Source organism: Bufo gargarizans, chromosome 6 (assembly GCF_014858855.1).
Source record: "Bufo gargarizans isolate SCDJY-AF-19 chromosome 6, ASM1485885v1, whole genome shotgun sequence".
NCBI classification, from domain to species: Eukaryota; Metazoa; Chordata; class Amphibia; order Anura; family Bufonidae; genus Bufo; species Bufo gargarizans.
Genome location: NC_058085.1, coordinates 266729934 through 266748614, shown reverse-complemented (window position 1 = coordinate 266748614; position 18681 = coordinate 266729934). Strand labels below are relative to the sequence as shown.

At 47.9% G+C, this 18681-nt stretch overlaps 1 protein-coding gene across 2 annotated transcripts in view; it reads right to left on the bottom strand.

The window, feature by feature from the left end:
- The window catches only part of DNAJC5 (DnaJ heat shock protein family (Hsp40) member C5), a 41969-nt gene extending 26041 nt beyond the window's left edge, over nucleotides 1-15928 (bottom strand). For both annotated transcript variants that reach the window (XM_044296621.1, XM_044296622.1), the window contains exon 1: nucleotides 15845-15928. The gene's annotated coding sequence lies outside the window, so the exon portion shown is untranslated. The remainder of the gene's footprint in view (nucleotides 1-15844) is intronic.
- Nucleotides 15929-18681: the final 2753 nt, after the last annotated feature.

The following is an 18681-nucleotide window of genomic DNA, read 5'->3' as shown; positions in this document are numbered from 1 at the left end:
AGCTCCACATGGTCAAAAAGACATTCCAACACCAAGAATGGCAAGCCATAGGGTTATACAAATCTAGGTAGTACAAGGTGTCACTAATGATCACATTTTCAAGCACCTAGCTCCAATCTGTGGCATGTGTGAGGGGCATAAAAGCCAGAGGGAAAGCAACGTTTTTTTTAGCCACATGAAACCTCAAAAGTCGGATCAAATCAGGATAATTGTGTGATGTCTCCTGTTCATTGACAGGCCAGTTATCACGAACTGAGAGGAATGGAATCATTGAACTGAGAGATCTTGGTTTATCTCTATGGGAGATTGCTATGAGCCTAGGCCGACATATCAGTAATGTTCAACGTTACGTGTCCTGGTGGTTGGCAGAACAAAAACAAACTGGAATGACAGCAAGAGGTGCACAAAGGTGAACCTCTGCACAGATGGATCATCTGGTTGGAAGAATGCTCTTAATGATCCATTCTATACTGCAAATGAAATTTGACATCACTTCCCAATCCTAGGGTGGCAAACAGTGTCTATAAAAACCTGAAGAAGGTGTTTGAACAACACTAGACTTAAAGGCTATCAAGGTGCACAGGAGTCCCACTTGTGTCTCAGATGCAATGATAGACAGAGATTAGTCTGGAGGCCATGTGGGCAACACATGTAGAGGCCTTCACAAGGGAATGTCACCCCTGTCCTACTCCCAGGATTATGGTGTGGGGTGGCATAATGTACACTAACCAGACTCTAGACTATACTAACAGCTCGACGTTACAAGAGACATTTTTTTTTAATCAGGTCAGGACAACACCAGGCTGCATGTTGCGTGCACTACTGTGAGCAGCCTGCATGGCCCAAGCGTGCCACCATGGCCTGAAGCATCTCCGGATTTGTCTCCTATCAAGCACATGTGGGATGTCATTGGTTGGCCATTGTGAAGGGAGCTGCCAGCAGTGGATCTTGATGATTTCCGAAGTGCATTCAAAGTGGCAGACAACCATTAATGACCTTGTTGATAGGATGCCAAGGTGTGCAAGTGTCTTTATTACTACACGTGACTCTCATATTCAATACTGAATAAACTGAGGTGTTTCAAATATTTTGTTTCCATTTTTTCATACTTTTCATATGGTTAACATGTCTATCAATCCTGTGATTTTCATAATTCCACACTTTTTTTTTTTTTTTGGTGTTGCAATTTCTACAAGACGTGCTGAATGACCACTACCTTATGTCACCTATATCCAGTGCGGAGAACCTTCAGGGGGTAGAACAACAGAAGAGGGGCACGTCGGCTGAGATCAGCTAATGTGAACTTATGATGCAGCAGCAGCCCTCCACCCAATAAAAATCAATTTCCATGTTGACCAGTCACATTTGGGCAATCACCCTCCTATGGGAGAAGGGTGCCAAAGTGAGGCCATTAACCCCTTAACAGAACGGTCTACTGATAGAGCTGGACTGATGCTAAAACAGAAGTTAAGATATTATGCACTAGATGCATGGGAGAAAGTAGGAAGGTTTCTGCACTTGCTGTCGTTTCACACTAGCAGGAAAATCTTCCGGCAGTTTCATTGTATACGGCAATGCCAGATACTACCTCTCCCCGCTGGAGCCCATTGACTATAATGGGTCCTGTTTCTGAAATTAGTGCCAGAGATCCGCCAGATAAAAACTGCTGCAAGCACCAGTTTTTGTCTGACCGGATACGGCACCGATACCGCTGTGACGGATACAATGAACTTCAACAGGCCAGAAGATTTTAGCTGTAGTGTGAAACTAGCCTTAAATGGGGTTGTCTCACCTCAGACAGCTAGGATATGACCCCAATGTCGGATAGGTGAGCGTCCCACCTCTGGGGCCCGCACATATCTTTAGAACGGAGCCCGCAAAGTGATGGAGGTGCTTTACTAAATGATGGCCTAGCCTCAGGTTAGATCATCACTAGCCAATCAGTGGGGATGCAGGATGTCGGACCCCTGACGATCAGCTGTTCGGGTGTAGGAATAAGGAGGGTGGTGCACAGGGGTCCGACATCCTGCATCCCCACTGTGGCTAGTGATGGCCTAACCTGAGGCTAGGCCATCATTTAGTAAAGGTTGGATAACCCCTTTAAATAATAACGGCACAATAACATACCAGAGTGAAAGTGCAGAATGGGTTACCTATAGCAGGGATTAGCCTTGTAACCCAACAGACATATTCATTAACCCAGCAAACTACGACACTAAACCTTCCATACTTTATGATCATAATAGAACCGCCATAACTAGTTTGCCCTTTGATTCTGCATTTTTTCCCCTTTTTATTGTACTTAGGGCTCATTCAGAAGGGCGTATGCTGTCCGCAAAAACCTGCGGACAGTTCCGCAAAAAAAAAAAAAAAAAAAAGGATTGTAATCCGTTTTTTTTGCTGATCCATAGACTTCAATAGGGCCATGTCTTGATTTTCACTAAAAAGTATAGGACAGGTTTCATTTTTTTGCTGAGCCGTGTAATGGAAGAAAAGTGCCCCATAGACGTGAATGGGACAGCATCTAATCTGCAAAAAAACGTATCCGCATTTTTGCGGACAGCATACAGCCATCTGAATGAGCCCTTAGACTGAACGTGGCCACTGTTTTCAATTCCCAATCGTTTTCTATATTTCACCATCAGTGCATGAGAATGTTCTTATATATTCAATGTAGGGCTGCAACGATTAATCGATGTAATCGATTATATTCGATAACTGGATTCGTTGTCGACGAATCCAGTTATCGAATAATCGCCGATTCGTTGCTATGCGGGCGGGCGGGCACTGCATCTTTATTTTACCTTTTTACAATGACGCTCCTGTAACAGCCAGGCAGAGCGGACGGCGGCGTAACGTCACTCACTCACGTGACACGCCTGCTCCGCCTCCTTCATTCATGAAGTGGGTGCGTCACGTGAGTGAGTGACGTTACGCCGGCGTCCGCTCTGCCTGGCTGTTACAGGAGCGTCATTGTAAAAAGGTAAAATAAAGATGCAGTGATTAGTCCGACTTATAAGCATCGGGGCCGGGGCTGTTATGGGGAGGGGGGAGGATCTGTCTATGGCACTGCTATGGGGAGGGGGGTCTGTGTATAGCACTGCTATGGGGAGGAGGGGGGTTCTGTGCACTGTTATGAGGAAAGGGATCTGTGCACTGTTATGCCCATAACAGTGCACATATCCCCCTCTCCTTAACAGTGCCACCCACAGATCCCCCTCTCCATAACTGCGCCGCCCACAGATCCCCCTCTCCATAACTGCGCCGCCCACAGATCCCCCTCTCCATAACTGCGCCGCCCACAGATCCCCCTCTCCATAACTACGCCGTCCACAGATCCCCCTCTCCATAACTACGCCGTCCACAGATCCCCCTCTCCATAACTACGCCGTCCACAGATCCCCCTCTCCATAACTACGGCCGTCCACAGATCCCCCATAATAGTGTCGTCCACAGATCCCCCATAATAGTGTCGTCCACAGATCCCCCATAATAGTGTCGTCCACAGATCCCCCATAATAGTGTCGTCCACAGATCCCCCATAATAGTGTCGTCCACAGATCCCCCATAATAGTGTCGTCCACAGATCCCCCATAATAGTGTCGTCCACAGATCCCCCATAATAGTGTCGTCCACAGATCCCCCATAATAGTGTCGTCCACAGATCCCCCATAATAGTGTCGTCCACAGATCCCCCATAATAGTGTCGTCCACAGATCCCCCATAATAGTGTCGTCCACAGATCCCCCATAATAGTGTCGTCCACAGATCCCCCATAATAGTGTCGTCCACAGATCCCCCATAATAGTGTCGTCCACAGATCCCCCATAATAGTGTCGTCCACAGATCCCCCATAATAGTGTCGTCCACAGATCCCCCATAATAGTGTCGTCCACAGATCCCCCATAATAGTGTCGTCCACAGATCCCCCATAATAGTGTCGTCCACAGATCCCCCATAATAGTGTCGTCCACAGATCCCCCATAATAGTGTCGTCCACAGATCCCCCATAATAGTGTCGTCCACAGATCCCCCATAATAGTGTCGTCCACAGATCCCCCATAATAGTGTCGTCCACAGATCCCCCATAATAGTGTCGTCCACAGATCCCCCATAATAGTGTCGTCCACAGATCCCCCATAATAGTGTCGTCCACAGATCCCCCATAATAGTGTCGTCCACAGATCCCCCATAATAGTGTCGTCCACAGATCCCCCATAATAGTGTCGTCCACAGATCCCCCATAATAGTGTCGTCCACAGATCCCCCATAATAGTGTCGTCCACAGATCCCCCATAATAGTGTCGTCCACAGATCCCCCATAATAGTGTCATCCACAGATCCCCCATAATAGTGTCATCCACAGATCCCCCATAATAGTGTCATCCACAGATCCCCCATAATAGTGTCGTCCACAGATCCCCCATAATAGTGTCGTCCACAATTTGTTTTAATATGGCCTTTGAACATCATTTTTCAAGTAAGATCATATAAACCTCTCTGTTTTGTAATTTTGTCGTTTTTCCCGATTAATCGTAGAAATTAATCGGCAACTAATCGATTATTCAAATAATCGTTAGCTGCAGCCCTAATTCAATGGCTATAAAACAACCCTGACCTAATACTTCTCTGTTACAATGTATCCAGTCTAGGCACTTCTCTGCTGGTAAAGCTATGTCCACATTTGAATCATAGCTTCCTTCATAACAACGGACAACAAATCCAAATAGCACCCAATGGACACCCCTCCGACATATAATGGGCTCTGCCAGGGTTCTACTGTTTGACAGCAAGAACAAAGCTGCATGGCTGGCCTGGCTAAGGCCACGTTCACATCTGTGGCAAGACTATCCGGTTGCCTGATCCAGCACAAATGGCGGCGGCCGGCCAGACCAAAAACCCATGCATTCAGCGGTATTTGTCCGGTCGAAACCCAGCATTTATGCCAAAAAGCACCACTGGTGAACGTTTCCGGCAGACTGTTCCAGCAGAGAACAGCCTGCCAGCGTTCACCAGATTTGGCATTGCCAGATTCAACAGATCACCGCTGGATCCCTTTTGATTGTAATTTAATCCAGCGGTGATCTGTTGATGCTGGCAGGCTGTTCTCTGCCGGAAATGTTCACCAGAGATGTAGCCTTAAACAATTTGCTGATAATTTCCAGGTCAACACAGGAGAACCTCCATCTGTACTGTACTGGCTAAAAATGAAAAAAAAGGGTAAGGATCTGTTCACATCAGAGGCAGCGTTTGGAGCCTCCGACGGCAATTCTGACATTTTTTACTGGAGTAACTGCGATGCACGCTGTTGCTATAAAACAGGACTTCAACAGACGCCATTGATGGGGCCGTCGGTATCTGTCAGACAGATCATGCTTTGTGCTGTGGCTTGTGTGATACATGGAAGTCACCAGCCTAAAAAGATTTGGGATTTAAAAATTTGCAGACTACAGGGGTACATGGCAGTGTAGTATAGGCAGATTTTTGTCGCATTCCGGTACCAAAATCCACATGTGCTACTTATAGATTTGCCCCAGATCTCACTCATTTGCATTATAAAAGGGTGAAATCTGCACTGAAATTCCACACAAATCATTGGCATGCTGCAGATTTCAAAATCCACCGCAGGTTAATCCTGCACCATGTAGTTAAGATTTTTAATACCGTATTGCACCGCAGATTTTCTGTCTGTCAGACATACATATACCCTGAACCTGTAGCGCATCACTTTTAGGCCTCATTCACACGACCATATGGCCACTGTGCCTGTATTGCGGACTCCGAGCGGAGGCATGCGAGCGCACCCTTAGTCCATTCCTTAGCTACAGTTGTCATCTGTAAAGGTCTTCAACATACAATAGTAGATCTAATGGTAGCTGGATCTGTAAACATGATCAAACCAAATGAAGAGGGGGATCAATATTTTCAGCCGTCTATTAAAATCCTGTGGATATAATACAGGGCAGCTATCTGGTTGGCTAGTTTTTATTGCACAGCTGCTGGCAGGAGCATGGGATGAATTTCCCTCCTGCCAATATCTGTCAGTGTTGCCACACTGCCTGAAGGGCTGGACTGGCCAAAGCGAGCGTCGAGCTGGATTTCCACTGCCCAGGAGCTACGCCTCAGTGAACGGCTGTCAGGAGCCGGAGGACGGAATAGTACAGGTCCCATTTATCAGGCTGTTCTCCAGTGAGGACAGGGTTAACACAGGGGTGACGCATTAGCTGGTGTGTTGGTGAAAGAGTTGGGAGGAAGGCGAATGTAAGCCATGTGATGGAACAGAAAGTGTCAATAAGCAAACTTCTTCTTTTTTCCAGTCTAGGTTTTTGGTCAGATAAACGGTTGGGTAATGAGTTGTAAGACGAGGAGCAGCAGCAGCAGCAATGTATGGGCAACACCAGAGAGGGGGGAGGGGAGGCAGACAAGTGAGGTCTATACTCCGCAGGCAGCGTGGATGATGAGGGTCTGTATAGTTCAAAGAATACAGGTCTCTACAGAGCAGGCAGTGCAGAGGATACAGGTCTCTCCAAAGCAGGCAGTGCAGAGGATACAGGTCTCTCCAAAGCAGGCAGTGCAGAGGATACAGGTCTCTCCAAAGCAGGCAGTGCAGAGGATACAGGTCTCTCCAAAGCAGGCAGTGCAGAGGATACAGGTCTCTCCAAAGCAGGCAGTGCAGAGGATACAGGTCTCTCCAAAGCAGGCAGTGCAGAGGATACAGGTCTCTACAGAGCAGGCAGTGCAGAGGATACAGGAGTACATAAGGTGGAGAGGTTCCAAGTCTATACAGCACACTCTGGCTTAGGATACAGAGCTATACAGCACAGGAGAGGGTACAGGTCTATACAGCGCTGAATATGGAGAGGATAAAAGTCTATACATTGCAAGTGATGGAGAGAATGCACACGGCCGGTATGAGTGGTCGCAAAACACATACAGTTGTGTGAATGTAGCCTTATACAGTGCAGGCGATGGCGAAGGTATAGATCTATATAGTAATGGTGCAGGTCTACATACGGCAGATGGTGGAGAGGGTACAGGTCTACACAGCACAGGTAGTGTGGATGTACAGCATGGAGAGTACATCCACACAGTGCAGGTGATGGCGGGGTACCAGTCTACAGTGCAGATGCACAGGTTTTTCTATACAGTGCAGGTGGTGGAAATAGTACAGATCTATATTGTGCAGGTAGTGGAGAGAATATAGGGCTATGATGCACAGTTAGGGTATCTGCACGTAGCAGGGTTTTCCTCTGGAAATAAGCTGCAGCCATATGAAGGGCAACATTATCCTTCACTGAGAAACAGTGAGGGATAATGTTGTGAATATACCTCAGCATACGGGGTACAGGTCTATACAGAAAAGGCATTGCAGAGGATAGAGGTGGAGACAGCTCTGTAAACTGACCATCCAAAGAGAAAAACAAGAAAATCAAGCTTAGGAATGATAACGGTGACATTTCCTGCAGGTTTACATTCCTCGCTCTGAGGAACTGGATTTGTCTTCAAGAATATATATGTCAGAGATTATGGATCGGGGACTAATTCCACAGCTACATGAGTCACTGAGAAGACACCTCGGTGGCTGACTCAGGCTGCTTAGAAAACAATCATTTTACCACCTCAGGTTTCCATCATACTTTCCGAAATATTCCACGGAGGAGGCGCTGCTTACTGATCTCAGATGCACTTCTATTACTTCATTCCCTGGAACAAGGGCCTATAAGCATCCTGAGCCATTCAGGTCTGTGAAAAGCTGAGTGCACCATAATGGTGGCCACTGATGGATAACGCCCAGCATCCAGCCTGTGTTACTGGTGTAAGGAACCAAAGGACAGTCTACCCGGGCCAGCTGACAACGCAATTACCGGGAGCTGTATGTACATGCAGCAATCATTCCCTGTTTATAGGAATGAGCGATCGCTACTGTGATCATTTGTCCCCATAGGCCTAATGCACACGACCGTATGTATTTTGCAGTCTGCAAAAAATATGGATAACATCAGTGTGCATTCTGTTTTTTTGCGGAACGTAACAGCTGGCCCCTAATAGAACAGTCCTATTCTTGTCCGTAATGCGGACAATAATAGGACATGTTCTATTTTTTTGGCGGAACGGAAATATGGACATACAGAAATGGGATGCACACAGAGTACCTTCAGGTTTTTTTTGAGCACCCATTGAAATGAATAGTTCCGTATACGGTCCAAAAAACCCCAGAAAGAACATGGAATGAAAATACGCTTGTGTGCACGAGGCCTCAGATCCCTATTTACAGAGGGCAATCAATGATTTCTGGTGTTGCATTAAAGGCAACCTGTCACTGGGATTTGACGTATAGAGCTGAGGGAATGGGTTGCTAGATGACCGCTAGCACATCCGCAATACCCAGTCCCTATAGCTCTGTGTGCTTTTATTGGGGGGGGGGGGGGGGAAACGATTTGATCCATATGCAAATTACCCTGAGATGTGTCCTGTCCCTTAGATGAGTCCAGCACCGCCCCGCATCCTCAGAATCTCCTCCTTGCTCCCCGACATCAGACAGCCAGAGCGCCGTAATCTCGTGATGCGCGAGCTAGTGTTCCTTTCCTGTGCTGGCATCAGCCTCAGGGAAGGAACAGCGCATGCGCTAGCCCACGCATCGCAAGATTACGGCACTCTGGCTGTCTGACGTCGGGGAGCAAGGAGGAGATTCTGAGGATGCGGGGCGGTGCTGCGCTCCTTCACGCTGGATTCATCTCAGGGACAGGACACATCTCAGGGTAATTTGCATATGGATCAAATCTGTTTTTTTCCCCACAATAATAGCACACAGAGCTATGGGGACTGGGTATTGCGGATGTGCTAGCGGCCATCTAGAAACCCATGTCCTCAGCTCTATACACAAAATCCCGGTGACAGGTTCCCTTTAAATGGTTATTTCCATCTCATGTCAGATAGGTAAGGGTCCCAACATCTCCAAATCCGGATTTTCTTCTATAAGAGTTCTGAAAACAGCCAAGCAGATGCGCTCGGCTATTTTCAGAAGTCCCATAGAAGCGAATGGAGAGCGCAGTGTGCATACAGGGCCACCGCTTCATTCACCACTATGGGTCTGCCGAATAGTGGATTCGGTGCTCGGCTATTTTTGGAACTCCCATAGTAGTGAATGGAGGGTGGCTCCCGCAGTGAGCTCTCCTTCAATTTGAGGCCTCCTGCACACAACCGTATGGTTTTGAGGTCCGTTTTAAACAGATCCGTTTTTCCTTTTTTTTTTTGTTTCAGTAGCGTTTCCGTTTGGTTTCTGTACGTGATCCGTTTTTTACGGATCGCAAATGGAAACGGAAACATAAAATAGTGTTTAAACAGTAAGTACATAAAAAAATTGGGCTGGGCATAAAATTGTAAATAGATGGCTCAGCAAAAACGGAACAGATACGGAAGACATACGGATGCATTCCGTTTTTTTTTGAGGAACCATTGACTTGATTTGCGGGCAATAATAGGACATGTTCTATATTTGAACGGAACCGAAATACCTTCCTTTTTTTGCGGATCCATTGAATTGATTAGTTCCGTAAAACGGAACGCAAAAAACTGAATGTAAACGAAAAAAAGAAAAGTTATTGTGCAAGAGGCCTAAAGGTGTGGGTTCCACCTCTGGCCACCAATGCATGAGATGGGAATAACCCTTTAAAAACGTGATCACCTGATGTACGAGTGATCGGTGACACATTTACACATGGAACGTTCCTTCCCAGTAATTTCTTGGCCTGTGTAAAATGGCCTTAAAGGGGTTATCCAGGATTTTGCACTGTTAGTACCTAGCTCCCACAGCGTGTGGAACCTAATAAAATAAAAAAAATCATACCTTTGCTGTATTGGGATCTTTGCATCCTCCAGTCTAGTGCCCTGTCTCTATCTGGCAACCTTTCAGCCATGGTACGGATAGGGTCATGTGCACCGCTGCAACCAATGACTGGCCTCAGGGGTGACATGTTCCCAAGTGGCATGTCACCCAGCTGTGATGTGCTGCTTGGGGGGCATTTCACTGCTGAGGCCAGTCATGTGACCCCATCTGGAAGTAAACAGACCAGGACCAGTAGATCACCAAACATAACCAGAGCACTGGACTGGAGCATCAGAGAGCAGGTACTACATGAACTGGGGGCTAGGAAAGAGAGAATTCCTGTGCTGCGCTCCACCCCTCAGTCCTGCACTTACAATACAGCGTAACAGTCGGGACGTTACAGTTAATAGAAAAAACTGACAAGGTAAATCTGGCCACCTAATAGGAAGAATCTGGCCACTGGGATTAGCACTGGTCCCTGCACCAGAATGTCAGGATCTTTTCCCATATCTGGTCCTCTGCGACACAGGCTTGGAGCTCGATAATAAGATTAGGGTATGATCAGAAGTATACAGGGCTTCACTGAGAAGTGAGAACCAGACCTAACATCTCTAATATAAATTCCATATGACATCATAAAGTCACAGGAAGTCACTAGACATCACTATGATGTCACTTTCTGCAAAGGGACCCATTTCCAATAGGCAGTATCTGGAGGAGGTGGACCTGCCTGTACCACATACGGTCTTCAGATATTGAGCTCAGCAGCGCTGGATGTCTGCTAGATCGGATAACAGAGCCTTATTACAAAACAGTGTGATGTGCACTTAATTAAATCCTCGGCAGAACCCCCTCCCGTCATTGCTAAAATGTGAATCTCACCAACTCCAACACTTACATTGGTGAAAAATACACAACTGAGCATTACCCAGTGAGATCAGCACATACAGGTGAAACTCCAAAATTAGAATATTGTGCAAAAGTCCATTTATTTCAGTAATGCAACTTAAAATTAGAATATTGCGAAAAGGTTCAATATTCTAGGCCCAAAGTGTCGCACTCTAGTCAGCTAATTAATCCAAACCCCCTGAGCAAAGGGGACCTGAGATTGTGACTTTGGGGTTTCATAAGCTGTGAGCCGTAATCATCCAAATTAATTATAACAAATAAAGGCCTGAAATATCTTGCTTTGTATGTAATGAGTCTCTCTCATATGTTATTTTCACCTTTTAAGGCTACTTTCACACTAGCGTTCGGCTGTCCGCTCGTGAGCTCCGTTTGAAGGGGCTCACGAGCGGACCCGAACACTTCCGTCCAGCCCTGATGCAGTCTGAATGGAGCGGATCCGCTCAGACTGCATCAGTCTGGCGGCGTTCAGCCTCCGCTCCGCTCGCCTCCGCACGGCCAGGCGGATAGCTGAACGCTGCTTGCAGCGTTCGGGTGTCCGCCTGGCCGTGCGGAGGCGTGCGGATCCGTCCAGACTTACAATGTAAGTCAATGGGGACGGATCCGTTTGAAGATGCCACAATATGGCTCAATCTTCAAGCGGATCCGTCCCCCATTGACTTTACATTGAAAGTCTGGACGGATCCGTCCGAGGCTATTTTCACACTTAGCTTTTATATGCCAATATAATGCAGACGGATCCGTTCTGAACGGAGCCTCCGTCTGCATTATTATGATCGGATCCGTTCAGAACGGATCCGATCGAACGCTAGTGTGAAAGTAGCCTAAGTTGCATTACTGAAATAAATGAATTTTGCACAATATTCTAATTTTTCGAGTTTCACCTGTAGAGGTGTAATATTTAAAGGGTGTGTTTACTTTTGCAACCAATTTTATTTCTCCAATGCAAAAGCAACTAATCCTTATAACAGATCACCCACTCCTATGCAGACCTATGTGTTCCCATAGTTACAGACTACAACCAAACCCACTCCCTCTTCTTAATAACCTGTAGCGGTGATCTCCAACTAAAATTAAAAAAAAAAAAAAACTCCCAGCATGCCCTCAGCATTTCCTCCTAGATGTGTAATATTTAAAGGGTTGAAATCGTTTTTGTTTTTTTTACTACTCCAATACATCCATCACAGAACAATGCGTCTCCATGGTTACAGTACAGTATCATAATGCTTGTGTTCTCCAAGAATTAAAAGGCCCTCAGAGAATCGCAGACCTGAGTTGGGGGGGGGGGGGGGGAGGGGGTCATTCTTTCCTGGCCCGCGCCGCTGGGCTTCGGCTCTATTGCCCCCCGGCCGTCTCTGAATCTTCACGATGCTCTAGCATCAGCATCCATGATGGGCACCAGGTGGCCATTGCAGCCAAGCACTGGATGAATCTGGTACCGGTCATCCGTGTGGCCAGTGGCTGCAGTGGTCGCGTGGCTTCTGTCAACATTACATCAATGCCAATGGAGAGACAGCTGGGGATCAATGGAGCCGGAAGCAGCTAAGCATGAACCCCGCCACTCTCTGAGGTCTCTACGTCTTGGATAACCCCTTTAAGGCAGTATTGGGCTATCTTTGGCAATCCCCTGGACTTTGAATGAAGCGGCAGCACGCATGCTTCACGCAACAGGGGACATGGGACCTATTTACATGATCGGTGGAGTCCCAGCAGTCAGACGATCATCACCTATCCCACGGATAAGTGATAAGTCGCAATTCTTGAACTACCCCTTTAAGATAAAATAGTCAAACTGATAAACAGTCGACAAATTATATTCAATTGAACATCAAACTGAGAGAAAGATACACTGCAGGTTTGGTGCCCCTTTAAAACACCCCGTTAGGGCACACAGTGTTATCTAGCACTCCGTGTCTGAGCATCACACGGAGGGCCCATTGATTTCCTGAGTAAGGATTCATTTTCCCCTGCAGCCATATTGCTTCTGCCTGCAATAATAGCTGATCCTGGCAATGAGCTCACAGGTGTTATCTACACATGTGCCGCCATATATGGGCCCCGAAAAACATATATGATGCCCCTTATGGTCAGCCTCAAAACCAGGAGCGTGACCAGAATACACATCCAGCCATCCATGAGTATACTGTACAGGTATGACATCCGATAGTTACAAATTTCAGGGGATTCGGATTATCATAATGTCACTCCTCCCTATCATCTGTACATCTAATAGCCAAAACAGGACAAAAGAAGCTTCTACCCTTCATCTTAAAGGGTTTGTCCAAGTGTTTAATACTAATGAACCATCCTCGGGATAGGTCATCAATATGTGACAGGTGGGGGTCTGACGCCCAGCACCCACCGTCAATCAGCTGTTTGAAGAGGCCGCAGTGTCCCGGTGAGCGCTGCAGCTTACAGGCACAGCGCCGCCTACTGGATAGTGGCTGAGCTTGGTACTGCAGCTCAGCCTCATTCACTTGAATGGTACTGAGCAGCACAGGCCTAGGGAGAAGCCACAAACAGCTGTTCAGCGGGGCGGGGGTACCGGGAACCCCACCGATCAGATACTGATGACCTGTCCTATACTGAGGATCAGTTATCCATTGTAAACACTCTGAAAACCCCTTTAATATATATGAACGCGGCAGAGCACATCATGTCCATACAAGCTGCAGCATCAGAATTATCTGGTACTTACTGTTAGGGTACGACTATATGGCGAGGTTGCGCTGCAGTCAAATACTGTACGGGCTCTAATTAAACGCTCATTCGATGGGTGATCCCGTCGCTCGTGCAGGCATCACCGATCACCGCGCGGTTTAAACAGCGATCTGATGCCCAGAAACAATGTAAGTGTATGGGGACAAGGGATTGCGAAAGAGATCCATCATCCTCATACTGTGGAGGTGATCTCTCCATGTAAACACTGCGCTTCACCTCCACTGAACAAGCAGCCGACTGTCGGGAAGAAACACTTCCTTCCCCCCAATCGTCTAACATCGGGACGTGTAAACCCGCCTTAGGGCTCTTTCACACCTGCGTTATAGTCTTCCGGCATAGAGTTCCGTCGTCGGGGCTCTATGCCGGAAGAATACTGATCAGGATTTTCCTAATGCATTCTGAATGGACAGTCCGTCCTTCAGGATGCATCAGGATGTCTTCCGTTCCGGAACGGAACGTTTTTTGGCCGCAGCAAATAGCGCAGCATGCTGCGCTTTTTGCTCCGGCCAAAAATCCGGAACACTTGCCGCAAGGCCGGATCCGGAATGAATGCCCATTGAAAGGCATTGATCCGGCCTTAAGCTAAACGTCGTTTCGGCGCATTGCCGGATGCGACGTTTAGCTTTTTCTCAATGGTTACCATGGCTGCCGGGACGCTAAAGTCCTGGCAGCCATGGTAAAGTGTAGTGGGGAGCGGGGAGCAGCATACTTACCATCCGTGCGCTCCAGAGTGACGTCAGGGCGCCCCAAGCGCATGGATCACGTGATCGCATGTACACGTCATCCATGCGCCCGGGGCGCTCTGACGTCATTCTGGAGCGCCCCGGGAGCCGCACGGATGGTAAGTATACCGCTCCCCCCTACTACTATGGCAACCAGGACTTTAATAGCGTCCTGGGTGCCATAGTAACACTGAAAGCATTTTGAAGACGGATCCGTCTTCAAATGCTTTCAGTACACTTGCGTTTTTCCGGATCCGGCGTGTAATTCCGGCAAGTGGAGTACACGCCGGATCCGGACAACGCAAGTGTGAAAGAGGCCTTAGGCTACTTTCACCCTCGCTTTTTGGCTTTCCGTTTGTGAGATCCGTCATGGGCTCTCACAAGCGGTCCAAAACGGATCAGTTTTGCCCTAATACATTCTGAATGGAAAAGGATCCACTCAGAATACATCAGTTTGCCGCCGTTCTGTCTCCATTCCGCTTTGAAGGCGGACAACAAAACGCTGACTAGCGCGTTTTGTTGTCCGCTTGATGAAACTGAGCCAAACGGATCCGTCCTGGCACATAATGTAAGTCAATGGGGACGGATCCGTTTTCACTGGCACAATAGAAAACGGATCCGTCCTCATTGACTTTCAATGGTGTTCATGACGGATCCGTCTTGGCTATGTTAAAGATAATACAAACGGATCTGTTCATGATGGATGCATGCGGTTGTATTATTGTAAAGGAACCATTTTTTGCAGATCTATAACGGATCCGGCCAAAACGCGAGTGTGAAAGAAGCCTTAAATGGCGCCATTGGGTTGGTACATAAGCCAGTGTACAAGTAAGGGCTCATTCACCCGACCGTGGTTTTGTTGTGTCCGAGCCGCATTTTTTGCGGCTCGGGTGCAGACCCATTCACTTCAACGGGGCCGCAAAAGATGCGGACAGCACTCCGTGTGCTATCCGCATCTGTTGCTCCCGCAAAAATGATGAGTCTGGTCCTATTCTTGTCCATTTTGCAGACAAGAATAGGCATTTCTATAAAGGGCCGTCCTTTCCATAAATTGCGGAAAGCACAGCGGCGGCATCCGTGTTTTGCGGATCTGCAAAATACGGCACATTCGTGTGAACAAGCCCTAAATGTCAAGCAATTCTCAGAGGTGAAACAGATGATGATCACAGGTCAGGTTTGGTCGTGTAATAAAACCGCAATGTGTAAGGCTATGTTCACACGCAGCAGAAATGCCTGCCCTCTCATCTGAAGAGGGCTTGCAGAAATCAATGCATCGGCTGCAGAGATTTACAGCAACAAATCTGCTGGTGTGAACATGGCCCATAAGCGGTTTTCACAAGTGCTGAGTGTTAACCCCATATTAGCCACGCAGAACTGCTACAGCCCCCAGGACAGACGGCTCCCCGAGGTGGAGATTAGAGCCACATATGACACACACAGCTGGAGGATGGACGCCGGGCCTGCGCGCACACGTACGGCCGGAGACATATACACACTGATGCAAATCAATGGAGATTATGGACGAAGCCTATATTTAGCCGCCCCACCCCCTCCCCTCCTCATCCTTCCTTCATCACCGAGCGGTCTGTATGCCGCCACCTTCCGCCCTCCCCGGTAGTTTCCCCAGCTGCAGGACGCGGCTCCACGCCTACGCAGCCGGTTCTCTCACCTCTCCCCGGTGCCGCTCGGTCCGGCTCGGTCACGTCTCGTCAGTCAGGCGCAGAGGGGGCGGTGCGTGCGCGGCCCTGACAGTGACGTCACATAGGACCGCAGAATGCGCGCACCCGGAAGTGAGGGAGGCAGGGATCGAGCGCTGGGGTTCCCGGGGCGGGAAAAGCTGTAGGGAGGAAGGTGTGAAAGAGGCGAGGGAAACCCAGGGCTGTTCTGTCTGACACCTCTGTACACATGCAGGCTTTCCCTATTCCCTAGCGTGCAGGTGTAGGACCAGAGAGGGTAGCCATGTAAGAGCTTGGTCCAGGTGTACAGGGCGTACACACCCATACAGGCAAGGTTTGGGCACAAACCCGGAGCTTGTCCTATTTAGGTCCATGTCTCACAGACCTGGAGACCATAGGAGACAATGGCCTCTAGTGGTGTCCAGGTCCTGGTCATACGTGGACGTATGGACCTCACTGCCATTAAATCACCATACATTGCAGTCACGCCATGGACAATTTTTGAAAGCATTACCTAGGAAATTATATTTATGACTTATCTTCAGTATCGGATCTGCAGGGGTGTGACACCTGGGACCCCCTTGAGCTCTGCAGGCTCTTCCTAGACCAGTGACATCACTGTACCTCGGTCACATGGCCTAGTGGCAGCTCAGCCACATTCAAGTCAAAGGGTCTGAGCTGCAATACCAAGCAGTGCCACTATACAATGTACGGCGCTGTGCTTGGGTTGCACCATTGCATACCAGAGCTTCAGTGAGCGCAGCAGCTGATTGTCAGCGATGCCGAGACTTGGACCCCCGCTGATGTGGTAATGATAACCTATCCTGAGGATAAGTCGTCATTATACTTTCCAGGATAATCCTTTTCAGGATGCAGCCACACAAACATCTGTATTTTGACATCCGTTTTGCATGTTTTTTTTTTTTTTGTGGTCCCATTGACTTCAATGGGTCTGTGGTTCACATTTGTGGCCAAGAATAGGACATATTCTATCTCTTTTGCAGAATGGATATAGATGGATGAGGAAAGCGCATAAATGTCGTTCGAGTGTTTTTTGCATCCATATATTCATTCTGCAAAGGATAGAACTTGACCGCAAATGCGGACCATGGACCTATTGAAGTCAATGGGTTCCCATAAAAATAGATGCAATACAGTTGTGTGAGTTAACCATAAGGGTACTTTCACACTTGCGGCAGAGGATTCCGGCAGGCAGTATCTGACGCAAACAGATGGCATTTAAGGCGGATCTGTCTGAAAAATGCATTGAAATACCGGATCCGTCGCTCCGGTGTCATCTGGAAAAACAGAACCGGTATATATATTTTTTTGCATTTTTAAAGGACTGTGCGTGCGCACACTGGGAAACTGGATCAGTTTTGCCAGAACACTTAATGCCGGATCCGCCACTAACACCCTTCAATGTAAATGAATGCCGGATCCGGCATTCCTGCGAGTGATCAGTGTTTTTGGCCGGAGAGAAAACTGCAGCATGCAAGAATAGGACGTTCTATTTTTTTGCAGAGCGGACATACGGACACGAAATGCACATGGAGTCATTTCCTTTTTTTTCAAGCCCTATTGAAATGAATGGTTCCACGTATGGACCTGTAAAAAAACTGAACGGAAACAGAAGAAAAATAAATTTATGTGCATAAGGCCTAAGGCTCTTTCACACAAACGATGCGGATTGTGTCAGAATGCGTTCAGTGAAACTCGCACAATTTCACAAGCAAGTTCAGTCCATTTAGGCCTCATGCACACGACCGTTGTGTGTTTGGTGGTCCGCAAATTGCGGATCCGCAAAACACATATGGCATCTGTGTGCGGTCTGCAATTTGCGGAACGGCACGAACAGCCATTAATATAACTGCCTATTCTTGTCTGCAAAACGGACACGAATAGGACAGGTTATATATTTTTTGCGGACCACGGAACGGAGCAACAGATGCGGACAGCACACGGAGTGCTGTCCACATCTTTTGCGGCTCCATTGAAATGAATGGGTCCGCATCCAAGTCGCAAAAGCTGCGGACCAAAACAACGTTCGTGTGCATGAGGCCTTAGTCTGCATTTGTAGAAGAATAGATTGAGGTGGCTCTCCTGTTGATTGATACAGATAAGGTGCGCTATACAAATAGACCCACCCTATCTGAGATTTGGAAATTGATTAAAGGGAGTCTTTCACCTAATCTGAGCGTTTTATACCGCTCAGATCAGGTTATAGACTCTTTAACCCTCATTACGATCATACCTGTCTCTTATGTGTCCCTCGCCCAGATAATGAAAATAACACTTTTTAACCTCTTAAGGACATAGGGCGTACAGGAACGCCCTTGTGCCCTGGTACTTAAGGACACAGGGCATACATGTACGCCCTGTGTATTTCTGATCACTGCCGTGCGGCTGGCAGTGATCGGAACCCGGTGCCTGCTCAAATCATTGAGCAGGCACCTAGGCTAAATGCGCGGGGGGGTCCCGTGACCCCCCCCATGTCGGCGATCGCGGCAAACCGCAGGTCAATTCAGACCTGCGGTTTGCTGCGATTTCTGCAGTTTCTGATCAGAAACTTTAGGATTCTAAAAATGTTCCTGCATCCCTCCCCCCTGCACCCCTGAGTTATTTGAGCATGGTGGGAGGTGCAGGGGGAGGGTTGCGGGCGGTGCGGGAGGCGGACGGTGCGGTAGGCGGGATCGCGATCCCCCGCCCGCCTCCCCTTGAATAATCGTTGGTTTCTAGTGGGTATACCAGGGTGCCAGCACATTGCTGGCATCCTGGTATAAACGGCTGACATCTGTGCTGCGATGTCAGCCGTTTAACCCTTTCCATA